Source organism: Cyrtonyx montezumae, unplaced genomic scaffold, assembly GCF_038088225.1.
Source record: "Cyrtonyx montezumae isolate F1298 unplaced genomic scaffold, pur_monq_1.0 scaffold_8, whole genome shotgun sequence".
NCBI classification, from domain to species: Eukaryota; Metazoa; Chordata; class Aves; order Galliformes; family Odontophoridae; genus Cyrtonyx; species Cyrtonyx montezumae.
In genome coordinates, this window is record NW_027072089.1 from 59041115 (window position 1) to 59056598 (window position 15484).

Below are 15484 nucleotides of genomic sequence, written 5' to 3' on the forward strand. Positions count from 1 at the left end.
ACTGGAAAATGTTATGCTACTGATGAGTTATTCTCTCTTCAAATTATGTTTCATAACATAAATGACCACAATGTGTGCTGTGATGTAAGAACCTTTTGTTCACATGCTGTATTATTATTACTGTATTATCATTGGCTCTAGTCTATGGCTTTTTTGTAATTATTATTATTTCCTCCTATTCTCTGTTTATTTTTACAGCTAGTTAAAAACAGGCTCATCCAGGACATACAGCATGGATTAAGTGAACAAAGCCTTTTTCAAGTCAATAAACTAGTTGTTTAGCAGCTGGAGGTTAGTCAAGGAAATAGATCTTACAAGCTGAGTACAAAATGAAGAGGCAGCATTTTTTGGTGGATATATTTTTATTGAATTCTAGTATAAACATGAAATACAAAATATGGAATATTACTTTTGAATAAAACATACATATTTTCTTGGGTTTCCTTTCCTGGAGAAAACGTTACATGTTTTCATTTGCACATGTGATTGCTTGCTGAAGCAGTTGTGGTTTCTGTTACAAGAAATCAGGTGGTGATGCTTTTTTTTCAGAACTATACTAAATCTAATAGGATTGAATGGTGAGAGAGAAAAATTAAAAAACATAATTTGGTAAAAACTTCATCTGACTCAAGCATTCAAATCAGTACCTACTGTAAGTGAGCATGTTTTCAAATAAACAGAATTCTGTAAAATATTTCTTCTTCCAAGATGAACTGCTTCAGAAGTATGACCCAGTACAGAATAAAATATAGCTTTTCAGTAATACTTCTGTTGTTTACAGTTGACATCAGAAGTCAGTCTCAGTTCCTGGAGGAAAATATATCTTGAGTAATGAAATCATATTTAAATCAGTGGTATGGGCCTTTGGGGAGGCCAAGTAGCAATGTGTTTTTAGAGACCTAATTGACATTTTTTCAGTAAAGTTTTCACAAAATATTTTTAAAGAGACAGCGCTTTCTCAAGGACTGAATATGATATGGAAATTACCACATCATGGAATAAATTTTACTAGTGCTTTTTTCCCAGCATTGGTTAAAAAAAAAAAAAAAAAAAAAGATTTTGTTGACTTTTTTTTAAATTTATTTTGCTATATGGAAATAAAATAAATAAGTTCCTGTGTTCTCTTCTAATAAAATGTCTGTTTTCTAAATGTGAAACCAATTTTAGCAAATGATTGAAAAAGACCCAGTAAAGATCATTCATACCCACTGTACTTGGTACTGCCTCCAGTTTTCCCACCACTTTCTGAGTTTTTTTTCCTGTGATAAATAGCTTCTCCTATTCCCTGGCTAATTCTGCAGAAAAGATGAGGAAGACCAGTCTCTTTGAGATACAGACTTGCCTGAAATATGGCAGACCTCTTCTATCTACATCTATTATACTACAGTTGTTTGCAAACATCATTCTTGCTGTAGCTAAAAGGACAGAAATGGAAGAAGCATGGGCTATATAGAGAACAACTCTCCCCAGTGCCAAGTCATGGAGCTTATCTCACTTGAAAGGTGGGTTTGTAAGATGAAATGATAAGAAAGATGATAATTCTGAAAAGGGATCTAGAAGGTAACTGGGGAGTCATCATTCTCCATTTGTGAAGTGCATGCCACTATGCTCAGAATGTATCTCCACGTATGAGGCTTTTTCTGCTCAAGATGAAATACTTATCAAACTGCTGATGCAGTGATTAACAACAGAAAGTCCTGAACCACCACTGTATTTGTTGGAGCCTCAGGTATGGTTGCACGGTAATTGTGAAATGGAGATGATCACATTGACTCGCTTCCATGCATAGTTGGATCGCAGATGTGACAGGCAGTGTGCCTGACCACAAATTATTAAAGAAAAACATTAGCTAGTATAACTTTTGTGTATGAAAAAGTGCCAATGGAAAAAGTCACAGAATCATGGTCTCCTGCTACTACACAGATGCCAAGGAAAAGCATATCAATAAGAGATGAAGTATGCTGTGCTTTTTTGAAGAAAGAGTTTTCTGACTGCATTAATTTATATTATTGTTATTTAAATACTAAATGACATGCAGACATCCAGCAAGCTGAATGACTGCTGGAGTTTTCATTTGGAAATTTACAAAGCTATTCCATAAGATTAATTATTTAATGACTGACTGTCTACAAACACAGTTTCACACCATTGGCATAACTAAACCAAGTTTCAATTAGGTAGACAACATAAGTTTTTTCTCATTTTTGGCTCCAGGTTGCAGAAGTGAATGGTTATGTGTTAGCCTCTTGGTTGCTGACCTATGCTGGGCTGTGCAGATTCATATCTTCATGGGGCAGCCTCCAGGGATTGAGTATCCTGGAGAAGAGAGGTACAGCTCCAACAGATGGCTGAGGCACAGCAACAAATGTGCTGCTGAGGGGGACAGTAATGCACCTCCTCAGGTGCTGCAGAATGGAGTCCTCTGCTTCCAAGACTGAATCTTGACAGGAGTTTGGGCTGGAATAGCCAGGAGGTTCCTGACATTCCCTACTCCTGCTTGAGGCTGGGAACTTGTAGGGAGATAAGAAAAGGTCATTCCATCATTCTCCTGCTATACTTACTCCCTGTCAATTCTTCTTTTACAAAAATAGCTATTTCCTTATTTTTAAATGCCAAAAAATAGAGCGAAAACTTTGAGTGGTACATGTATATATTTGTAAGTTCCCTCATGCTGCTCTCAAAGATGCACAGAAATTTAAGACATGACCCTAGGCCAAAGTAGCAACAATTTTTTTGTCATTTGGGTCCCCAGGTACAAATTTTCTCTCCATTCTTTCTTCATAGGCAAATACCAAAATGTCCCAAGAGTAGCTGTAGAAAACAGACATCTTAGATTCATTAAGGGCCTATGCTTTGTTCCTAAACTGTCTTATACCATGATACACCTCAACTTATACTCCCAAGTATGGACAAAAGAACAACTGCAAACCTGACAGACACTTATGCAAGCTCCACCATGTACCAAAGTCCTAAGCTTTATGTGCTCTTTAAGCAGAGCTGGACATACACCAGCAGCTAAAAGTACTGCACAGCAATATAGGAAGCCAGAAACCTTATTCATTTCAGCATATCAGAGTTCTCCAAGGTGTTCCATAAGAAAACATTTATCCAGAAAGTAAGAGTCCCATTTTACAGCCTGAAATGTATAGAGATACTGTAAATGAGTGACTAATCTAACAACGCTTGGGGGGGGGAGCTTAATTTTATTTCTCCAACAACAAGAAATTCTTAAAAATACCCCAGTCATTATTTAAACCAGAGCACTTTGTGTTTGCAATGCTCGTAGCCAGCCGCATTGAAATCGCATAACACTGTCTCATGTGGCACTCTTCTGATTAAAGGCATAATTATTTATTTAATCAGTGGGGTTTTTTTGGTTTTGTTTTCTGTTTGTTTGTTTGTTTCTGGTTTAAAACTCCTCCGTTATAATGAAGTCTTATCTGGTCAGAGTGCTGCTGTTATAGGATGACGTGAAAGATGCTTGTTGTGAGCGCAGAGCAATGACATGAGGGAATATTTGTGTATGGGCATGCTCTGCTAATGCCAAAGGCCTATACATAGCAGATGGAGCCAAAGGGCCTCAAGCAGAAAATTATGGTCTGAACTGCTGAACTGTACCTTAACATCAGAAAGCACTAATTGATCTGCAACAAAATAGCACATGGAAAGGAACAGTCAGGCAGTGAGATTATGAGGGAAGGACAATGGCATGAATCACAGCCCAATTATTAAACAGTGAAATTACATCCCCTTACCAGTGGAGAAAAACTTGTATACAGTCCTGAATACTGAATGAGATACATTGCCAAACAAAGAGATGTACCTGAACTCCTGTTTTTTTCTTCTATTTGCTAGCTTTCTAAGCCTCCCTGCTGAGCCTGCTTCTAAAATGCTCTATGTTAGGCACTTAGGAACTACTGTGGCTTATATATGAATCTCTCTAAATAGTGATAGAAAGGATTCAGAACAGAGGCAAAATTTTGTGTGCAAATCAATATGCATGAAGTAGTACTATTTGGGTAAATATACTGGCACAACTTTTAACCATCTAGATCCCAGCTTTTTAGACTTTAGGTTTCACATCCAAAAATGTGTGTTTGCATCTATTATTTATCTCAAATTCAAACAACTGTAAATAAAAACTGGCAGTGAGAGCTTCCTGTTGTCTCTCCCACCACTATCTGTATTAAGTGATGGTGGAGTGTGATGGAGAAGCAGTCATGTTGCAAGAGGGGAACAGGAAAGGATATTCACAACAAAAAAATCCAGTCTTCACATCTTTTTGCACCCCAGAATTTAAGAGAGAAATTTAAGAGAGAAAAAAGCAGTGAACCAGCTAATTCTGTCAACATACTGCCCTACTTAAGAGACTCAAATAGCACTTTTATTTCCATAGCAGAACGAATTCCCTTTATTGAGCCACAAGATTTCCCAACAAAGTATAGAGTACTTATTGCCCATCCACATCTTCCAGAACCTTCCCTTTACAGATGCTCTCAGTACATTTGTGCCTAGCAGTAGCTAGCCAAAGAAATGACCTGTCAGATTACTGAGTCCATTTCCTTGCAATGGTAAGACATAGTCCCATGAGATGTAATGTATCAGATATTAAAGTGATTTCACACTTGATCTTTGCCAAGAGGTCAGACCTAATATTTATTGTACATGGCAGTTCTGAGTTTGGCTGTTTGGCCACTTTGCAGTAAACAGACAAATCCTGCACGAAGAGCGCGAGCTTGCTGTCTTATTTGTGGTACTGAATCCTGCAAATGGACCCTAGTAATAACAGCTTTGATTTTCAGATTTGATCCTGGGAATCAAAATAAGGAGTCATTCAGAGCATGGCCTGAAAAAAATCTCCCAAAAGCATCGACAGGGAGCCCCAGACTTAAAACATTGTGTGTACATTGGAAAAATCACCCCTAGCTTAGAGTAGTTCTGACACTACCCATATGCACAAGAACAGGCAAGGGGCATCCTCTAATAAAATCCTGACATCATGTATTCAATAAAAATCCTATCTATAAAGAAATTAAAAACAAAACATAGTGAATTAAAAGCCACAATGTAGAAAAATAATTTAGAGAATGGAATAACGAAAACAATTTTCAGCCATGAAATGTTTTTATCTTCTGATAACTTGCAAACGGTAAAACCATGAATTTATGCATAAGATACAATACACAACAAAGAGATAATTCATATTCAAATCTCATGGTCCTCCATCACACATCCCTCTGTTTATATGTAGATAGTCTTATGAGAAAATGATACCAGGCACAACCAAAATTATGAGACAGCAAGTCAAGCCTGAAGATAATTACTTAGTTCACAGAGGCACAGTGAAATTCTTCAGCTCACTGTCTTGGTGGCCCACAGTAGCAAATGTATTTTGTGAAAGTAGTAAATTAGAAGGACAATCTTTCCTTCCCTGACTTTTTTTTTCCCCTATAATGCTTAATGAACTAATAACTACTTGACAAATGCATGGCCAGTATTCGAGATGAAAGGGGGACCAGGAGACTAGCTGAGAACACCAACAGCCAAAGTACATTCTCCTTTAGATAAGGATAAACTTCGAGCAAGTCCATTGACTTCAGCTGAGTTACTTTGATTACCAAGTAATGTAAAGCTGGGGGGAAAAAATTCAGAAAAGGATCAAATTTTACTATGGGAAGGCATTTGCTTTTAGATGAAATGTACACTGTATAAACCACAAGGAGTACTCAGTGTCCTAGTTAAAGGTAATGTGATAAAATAAAGCAATGAAAAATTAATCTAATCTCATAAAATAAAAGCTTAGAAAAACTTATTTACAACATCTTCCCCTTGATAAAAGGGACTATTTATCATTTTGTCAAGATGCTTAGCTATTCAAGGTCTTCATTAGACTAGCCTATTGAGATATATTTAGCAGTTTACACAAGAAATGCCTTAGAATTCTCTTCTTCCAGAGAAAAGTTTGACTATTTACGGTTTCATCAAGACTCAGATTTTCCTTTTTTCAGCTCAAAACAGTCAACAGAGCAATTAATTATGACATTTCTCTCAAGATGACTACAGGTTGGAAAGTGTGCAAAGTGTCTGTTTAATACAACGATACATTTAAACTTCCTAATTGCTAGAATCATGATATACAATAGTCTCTTCTCATGGAAATTGTGATTAAATAGTCATAGGGTGTCTAAGAATAAAGTACTTCTGGCACTTCTGTAAAATAAATTTAACATCAAGAAGATTTTGTTCTAATGAGTCCTAAAGCAGCAACACGTTGCCTTTAAAAATGCCAATGTATAATTCTGCCTCAGGATTTTCTGATGTAAATATTTCTATTCTTTCTCCACGTACTTTTTCTTCTTCTCATCCAGTCTCCTCAATCACTTGCAAAATGCTCAATCATGCATTCTCCTTCCTGCTAAAGATGTAGAAGTATTTGTAACAATCTTCTAACTGTTCTGGTCAAGTTCATTGTAAATTATTAGTTAAAGATAAAGCGTGCTGTGATATTGTGACTCCAAATGTGCATTCACAATTTTGCTTGATGTAAACCAAGCACCACATATACACCAGATGAGAGATTGATCTTTGTGAAGGGGTGTAAAAATATGGTTGGTAGGATGGACTGCTTGCACCTAGATTCAAGGATTTGCTCATGAACCTGAGAGACCCAAATGTAGCAGATGAATACAAGCAAGTAAATTCTAAGATATTCTGCTGAGATGAGTTACAGTGGCACAAAGTAAATATTACAAGATACTCAGGTGTACCAGCTATTGACAGCAGTAATAGGTAAACACAAAGAAACAGACACTTAAAAAATCTAGACATAAAAAATTAATCAACATGAAATTAAAAGACAATTATCTTAATTCAGCAATCTTTTAATGAACTTGCCTGAACATATGCTGAAATTACAGACTCCATTTGAAGAGGCTGGATGCACTAAAAAAAATAAAAATTTGAACACAATATTTTCTTTAAGATTTTTGAATCTGATTTTAGAAATTCTTGGTAACTGGATAAAATGCTGGTGAGAAAATTACTGTAAAATAATAGTAAAAATACAATACTAAGAATAGTTATGTACAGTTTTGCATTTTTGTGTATGCAAGTAAATGATGGGACTGTTTCAGAAGTAGAAAATGTTTTGCAGAGTCTCAGTTCAGTTCTCAATGATAACTCCAGAGGGTTGATGAAAGTTCAGAGTGACACTATATACTTAAAATCTTTGTCTGTATGTTACATCTACTTCTGTCAGAGGTGTTAATTTACTAACACTGCCAATTACAAGTTCATAAATGTTTTCATTTTATTTCATGGAAAATAGCTGTAATCTGCCGTATGACTAATATATTTTACAGTCTTAAATTTATAGAATAACAAGAGTAGCAAGCTTACCATTTAATACTAGTAAGTCATAACAAAGATGACCATTCTCAGACAGTTGAAGAAATTCTGTTCAATTCTCTAGTTTGTATTATACTATATCTTTAATAAAGGTGAGTAGGTAATTCAAAGCTAATATTTGATTTATTCCATCTGTATTTTTTCTATTCATAAATTGCCTTAGAACATATTTTCTTCATTTATTGAAGTATTTGAATTACAGATTTGTTCTTCAAAAATCTACTGATAATTTATTAGATAGCTGCCACTTTGCTGCAATTTATTTTGAATGTTTAATTTAAAAATGACATTATTTATATTAGCTGCATGGTTCATCTCTGCTCTTAAACTGAATAAGCTTTACTATCAAACCTCAGGTGTCTGATGCAAATTATTTTGATTATAATTCAGCAAGCTTTCTTTAAAGATCAATACCCACTATAATATTTTACAGAACACGAACATACGCACACATATCTCAATATATAAATACAATTTGTCTAAAATTTGCATATGATTCCAGAATTTCCTAGTCTTTTGTTAATACTTGCTTGGGTAAGGACATAGTCTCTTTAGTGTCAAAATTAACTCCACAGATCTTTCTGATGTGCACTACCAATATACCCAGACACACAGCTAAAAATGGGTGTATTACAGCAGCATAGCTACTGCAATGAACTGTAAGTACTGGATAAAAGGCTGTTCAAGTAGACAACACAGTCTGAAGTCAGTACCCACGTGACATTAATGCATTACATTGTCTAACTGAGAAGGAAAGCAGAAAAAAAGGATGTAAGCATTATTTCTTCTTTCCTCTTACATTCTTTCTCTCAATTAATGCAGCAAAGTTTAATAGGTTTTTTGTTTGGTTTGTTTTTTTTCCCCCTGGAAACACTCCTCCTTTTTTGAAGGAAATACACTCAGGCTGCATTTTCTTATCCAGTGAGAGGATCTCTTCTGCACTCCTACTCTCTCTGGAATCCCAATGATGTCAAAGGCAGATCTGCATGCAGAGCAAGTACAGAGTAAGCACTTGGGATCCATCCCATGGTTAATTAGAAGAAATCCTACTTTCTTACAGGATAACAGACTCAAAAGACTTATGGATTTCAGTGATTTAACTGTTCACAGCCACTGGAGTGGAGGACAATTCATTAACAAAGACTAATGTAGAAAAATATCAAAGCTAGCTTCAGCAACTCTATTTCTTCGATGCTGACAGTACAGGCTAGCCTTAGAATAATCACTGTGAAAAGCTAACAAATAACTCCCTTTCCACACCCTGTGGGCTTTCTATAAAATGCCAGCACCATTGGAAGTGTCCAAAGAAAGCAATTTATAAACATTCTTTGAGAGTGTGTTATAAAAAAACACCCAATCCCCCAAGATGCATATTATTTCATTTACTTCTGATGTTGCTTTTATTTTCTTAGTGCTGTCTGTATGACCAAGACTTTCAAAACTGAAGTTAAACATCTTTTCAAGTTATTTAATAACATAAGGAGTTTGTGAAATAATATGGCAAAGATAATGGCTGCTTATCATAGCTCTGTAATGATCACATCATCACAGATTTTTAAGCTCTATGTCATTTTCTTTAAACGTTTTCCACTTTCCACTTAAAAGCATGATTCCATTATTTTCAATTTATTTTGAATTAGAAATAATATGCAACATAAATTAATGTAGCTAAACATTTGAAATGTGAGCACTGCTCACTTAAAGAGTGCTAACTTGAAGGGTTTCTGAAATACCAGAGTGAGGTATTATGTGCATTGTGTTCTAGCAGTTTCTATGTCAAGTGTGATGACTAAAGCATGGCAGCTATCACACAGTCCTCTGGTCTGATATCCATCAGAGTAAAATACATAGGTTCATAGGTTCATAAGGTTGGAAAGGACCTACAAGATCATCTAGTCCAACCATCCTCCTATCACTATCCCTACCCAACTACTAAATCAAATCCCTTAGCACCTCATCTAAACGCTTCTTAAACAGCGCTAGGGATGGTGCCTCAACCACATGAATCTTAGTGGCTTGGATTCTTGTTTAATTATGAGTTTAAGACTTTTGTCTCTTTAACACACTGTATACATGTGTTTTACAAGGCCTGCTCTAAAAGTAATGCCTCCTATTTTATTATTTTGGCCCTCAAAATTAGAGGTGGGTGTTGGTGGTATGGCAGTAGAGGTTGAACCTTCCCACCAATTCCATTACATGTTGTTGCTGCATGACAGATGGCAGCAGGGGGGCAATCTGCCACAATGGTGTCTGACATGAATGTGTGTATGAAGGAAAAGTGTATCACTGAATTCCTCCATGTGTTTCCCACTGACATTCGTTGATGCTTGCTGATCATTGATAGAGTCCAAACAGTAGATGTGAGCACAGTGAGGTGGTGGGTGGTGCGTTTCAGCAGTGGCAATGGAGTGGGTCACCTCTGCTGTGTCAAGCACAGTATTGCTGGTGAAAATGCTGCTTCTGGTAGTAATAAGGTTGAAAAACTGTTTTGTAGCTGATAATTTGCTCTATCAAATAGTGCTATTGTACTTCTTTGTATTTGTTGTAGTTTCCATGGAAATAAATAGAAGATACTACTTTTGGAGCTATCTACATAATTAGACAGTGATAATCTTCCCTTTTCAGTGGTGAGCTACTCTTCACTCACTTGTTTCTATACTTTTCTGTAGTCTAGAGTCAAAGAACCAGACAATTCATGTATCCAGTCTTTAGCTGTTCTGGAGTATGGGACAGCCAGTCACATAAACCCCAGGATTTGAGGTTTGTACTTACTTAAGTAAGTACATAGAAAAACATGGATAAGTTTGAATTAAACATGCCTCTACTTTAGTTAAAAAAAAAAAAAAAGGAAAAACAATAGTCTGCCTACATTTCTCTGCCTTATCTTCTTTTCTGTACATCAGTATTTGGGTCATAGTTTTCCAAGGAGCCCTACTGTGCATAGCTTCTCTTCCAGGGCAGAGAACCCCATTGGTCTATACCTCCGGTGTTTGAAATAGCAAGCAAGAAATCTGTTCTTTACTAGCCTGTGCTGCAGATGTGTTAAACTTCAAAACATTCCTAACAAAAAACTTCAGCCTTTTACTCTAAATGTAGTTAGTAACAGTGACAATGACAGTGATATTGACAGTTTTTATAGTTAGTTACACAGTCAAAGCGGAAAAAGTGTTTTACGCATCTATTCTTGACAATCTATTTGTTCTATGGAAATAGAAGTACCACACAGCAGGGAGGTATCAAAGATGCACTCTCACATTTGTACTTGCAGAGCAGAATACCATACTTAAATAAGCATAAGCCATTAGATGATATGGGACAGAAGTAAATTAAAATAAAATAGTTGAACTTAACTGGTCTATTTCAATTTCCTGCAAGTACTGATGATAATGCTACCATTAACAGTTACAAAACTCCAAGTTATATCAGGGCTGCGTTGTATTAAATCATACGTGTATATATATATATATACACGTATGATTTAATACAACAATATATATATACTTAAACAATTGTTGATTCTTCCCTCAAATTTACTATGAAATGAATAAGAGAAAAAACCTATAATTTTCACAAGATCATACATTAGATGCACTACTGAGTATCTCAAATCACAGTCCACTACTTGGTTCTATACACAGTAAGAAATACTCACTTTCAAATTCTCCATCATTTTTTAAATTTTAAAGTTTTGCACAATCCTCAGCAGTTATGATTTTCACAATCCACCTCACTTTTATGAATTTAAGGTTTGATTAATGTTAATGTGACATTCATAGGTGTTGCATGAATGTAGAAAACAGTGCATATGGATGGAGATTTTCTATGTATTTCATAAACAAAAATTTATCTTCTTCTTTTTACTGAAAAAAAAGTAGTTTTCCTTTTGTTATTTTTTTTATATTCTTTAGCTAGCATTTTAAATGTCCAGAGCATTTCAAAATCCTCTGAAAAATAAAATCCTTTTCCCTGTGGACTTTATAACATCATATATGAACTCCAGTACATAAGACATGTAGATACCATCTCTGTCAGCATCAGCATAAGAAAACTTTGACATAAACATTTGAAGGGAAAAGGAACGTCAGAAGTCTGGGGAATTGGGAAGAAGACAATGGGCATATGAATCTGAGAAGGCAGAAAAACAGCATCTAAAGGATAACTTTCCAATGTGTGTAAAATAAATCATGGGAAAATGTAGGCAAAATTTTTAGTAGTAAAATTTGACTCTCAGAGTAACAGCTTAGGTGCAAGTGTACAGAAAAATAAGACAAATGCTGTAGTAATAGTAGCTGAAGTTGGTGATCTTAGATACAGCATTTTGGGTGCACAGAAAACTGAAGAAGTTAATTAGTGGAAACTAGAAAGGGAGTTACAAGTACTGGCTTAGAGGAAATCAAGATAAACACTATAGTATCAGAAAATTAATGGCAAACAACATAACACAGTTTGAATTATAATTTCTTAGTGCAAAAACAGAAACTCCTAAACACAAGGAAATATTTTAAAAGCTGCTGAGAACCCAGGGGCTTTGTTTCAATGACAGCTGCTATATATTAATCACTTTGGAGAATCAGGACAATTTCAGATTGCATCAATGACACTCAGACCTTAAACACTGACTTTTCTTCTAGAAAATGCATCCGAAAATTTGGACACAAATTTCAAGTCCAAGTCTAAGTAAAGGAAGATAAGGAGAACATTAAAAAGTTGCAGGCAGAAAGTAGATCAGTCATGAAGCACTATTCAGTACAGTTTTTACATATGTTTGTCTTGTTTGGTTTTTTGTTGTTGTTGTTTTTACTATGTGGTTTTGTTTCTAGTCTCTCACCATGTTTACTCTAAGCATGAACAACTGTCACTATTTGCATGAGTTACAGTTCACTTCATTTTTCTTCAGTTTACTTGGCACAAAGAAAGATATTTATAATGCTCACATAATACATTTTTGCAAAGTTTGGATCTTGGATCCAGTAGCTTAGAAATTATTTGCTCATTTTATCGAATTAGCAGCACAATCACATCCCCATACAGCAACAAAGTTAAGTTTGTATCATACTGGTCTGTTGTAAATGTCTCTATGATGAACTTAGAAAAGAAGGGAGGATAAATGTAATTGATACTGTTTGCAGCATCCCATCTTTTCCTCGTGTATTGGCAGTTCTGCTTGACCCTTCACTCTGGCAGGAACTCGTGTATTTTTCATAACTCCCAGCTTTGTAAGCTGTCACAGAGTATTCCAATGTTTAATGACAGTTTTCAAAATGTGAGACTTGCAGATCTCAGATAGAATGCATACCTTGGCCATTGAAATATACCCACACTTCCACTGTATTTATTTGAATATTTCAGTATTTTAAGCTATTCATATCTACTCAAGGCTAAAAAGACCCTGAAATCTCAGAGTGAGTGTTACTCACAACTCTTTTGGAATCACAAAGGGATCAAGTCAGGAATGGAGAGGCTGAGTGAAATTTTTTTCCTGAATACCGGTCTGAGGAGACAATGCTGCCAAAACCAAAAAATTCCCACATTTCAAAATCCTTCACACAAAAACTTAATATATAAAACACTCCTGAATGCTGTAATATTAAAGAAAGTCAATACAGGATTTTCTTGAGTGAACAAGATTATAAGAAAAGTTATAGTTATTTACTGGCTTCCAAAATTTAGGTCAAGCTCCTTAGAGATGATGAGCTCTGAAAGACTAATTTCACCTGCAGATAAAATTTTGTCACATCAAAATTCAACGATTTGGTGAATAAGAAGGAGTATGTGTAAAATTTAGGACTGAAGGTGGACAGAAGTTCTCTACGTATTTTGACTATTTTTAAGAAAATGAAAGAGTGTTTCTGTAAACCCTGCAATAGCTGAGGAAATTAAGACAGCTACCATAAAAGCTGAATAGAACATTTCAGTAACAGATTGGTTTTTTGAGATATTTCTCAACACCACCTTATTTCTGTCCCCTTGGCAAAAGGGAACACCAGAAGTTCCCATCTGAGTTCAGGCCAGGAATGGATATGAAGTGAAGTGGTTTGGACTGCAGCTGCCTTTCTTCTGCTGAGACATGATAGCCTGTATTAGAGATAAACCCTGCACACCTCTGAGAGGTGAGGGAGGATTACTATGCACTTTAAGTGCAGCAAGAGACTTGACTATACAAACTCAAATCACATTTTAGACATACAGGAAATTTGAAGAATTGTTCTGTTTCTACAACTAAATTCACAAAGATGGAAGAGGCACTAATCTTCTCAAGGATTCATTATAGAATTCAAATGTGAACTAATTAAGAAATTTGCTGTAGAATAGCAAGTTAAATATTTTTTTAATTTATAAGGTACCTGCAGTTATCTTTAATTTAGAACCATCTTTTTTAAGAATTGACTACTGACAAAAAGTCTACTGAACACAAATCACAGCTGTCAAACCTAAAAGAACTTTGGGTCCAGAAAACCCTGCTTCACTAGACTGCATTTGTTATGATTCAAATGCATCACACATAACCTAAAAGAAATTGAGAAATGAAGCCATAGTCACTTGCAATGTGCCTTCAGCATTAGAATTAATATCATAATTGCAATTGCCACAGATATATATCTTTTAAACTAAGATAACTAGGCACACGATTTGGGGTTAAGAACATAAGTAACCACCATAAATACCTGGTTTTATTGCTTATCATTCTTAAGTGACATTGCAGTAAAATGACTAAATCAGTAATATTAGGGTTGTTTAAATGCTGTTTTACTGGCAAATAATATAAATGGTATTCTACAACAGAAATATGTAAGTATTTGATATTTAAATGCTTCTTAATATATTTATTGAATACTTCAGTGTGCAATACAATGCGAAGTAAGCAGAATTTCAGAAATATTAGCAACTATAGCTCTTAGACACCTTTATATCAAAAGGAAGGAAGAAGATCAGATAGATAAAAAACAATAATTTTTTAAAAAGATTATTGAATGTATCATTTGTGTACTAATATCTCTATCAAAGGTTAGAATACTGTCTACCTTAATCTAATGTGGAAGGATTCAAGTTACTCATATTTTTTTTAATAAAGACATCGTTTTTCTGTAACAATATCACAGCCAGAGACTCACCCATATAAAGGTCTGGAGAGAGACAGACAGAAAGAATGCTGGAGATGTCAGTGTCAGTGTACACATAGACTGTACAAATTGCATAAAAAGGAACCAGATACAGAGTAACAAAATTCTTGAGTAAATCAATGGGAGTTCTTCTGAGATCGTCTGATCTCTTTTTATAATTCTAACATACTCTGTTTGACAGATAATTGGAAATAATGTCTTAAACATATTCCCGAGGAACAAAAAGAAAAGAAAAGCATCTCTGGGAAGCAAAAGAAATTGATATAGTACTGGAGTACTGGAAAACAGAGAGAGATGATCTCACAGAAATTTGTAGCCATTACAAAAGAAATTGATATTTTGTCTGGAGTAAGCAAATAGGAAAGAAAGTCAGAATACTGTTTAGGGAGAAAATACAAAGACATGTTTGACAAAATCAAATCTACATGACATTAATTTGGTTCCAGCACTACAACACAGTCATGGACAGAGAAGGAGATTTATTTATTAGTATCTGTAGCCTTCATTTGAAGACTGACATCTGACTACCATTGCTTAAGAAAATAACAAGACTACTTAGAAATCTATTGCACATAAGTTATAACAAGGACCACTAGATCCTAAATATATTTGAAAATAGCCTAGGAGAAAAAGAGTGTGAAAAATTACTATTAAGGACAAGAAGCTATCAGGAGATTCTCAATCCCAGGCACAGCAGAGTGCTATGACAAATACTGCTTTTTCTCCCTGGCTCAGAGCAGTGCGGAAGCAGGGAGCATCACTCCACCCATGCAGCCTCTGTATTCTGCAGCCTCTTGTGAAAGTACATGAGCTTACAGAGCTGGGAACAACTCCAGACTCTGTGCATTATCACTTTTCTTCTCTCTCTCTCCACAATGTCTAGAGAAATTGCTTAAGAGAAAACTCTAGCACGTACTACTGTCATGCTGGTGATTTATTTCCATGTGGGCTTCTGC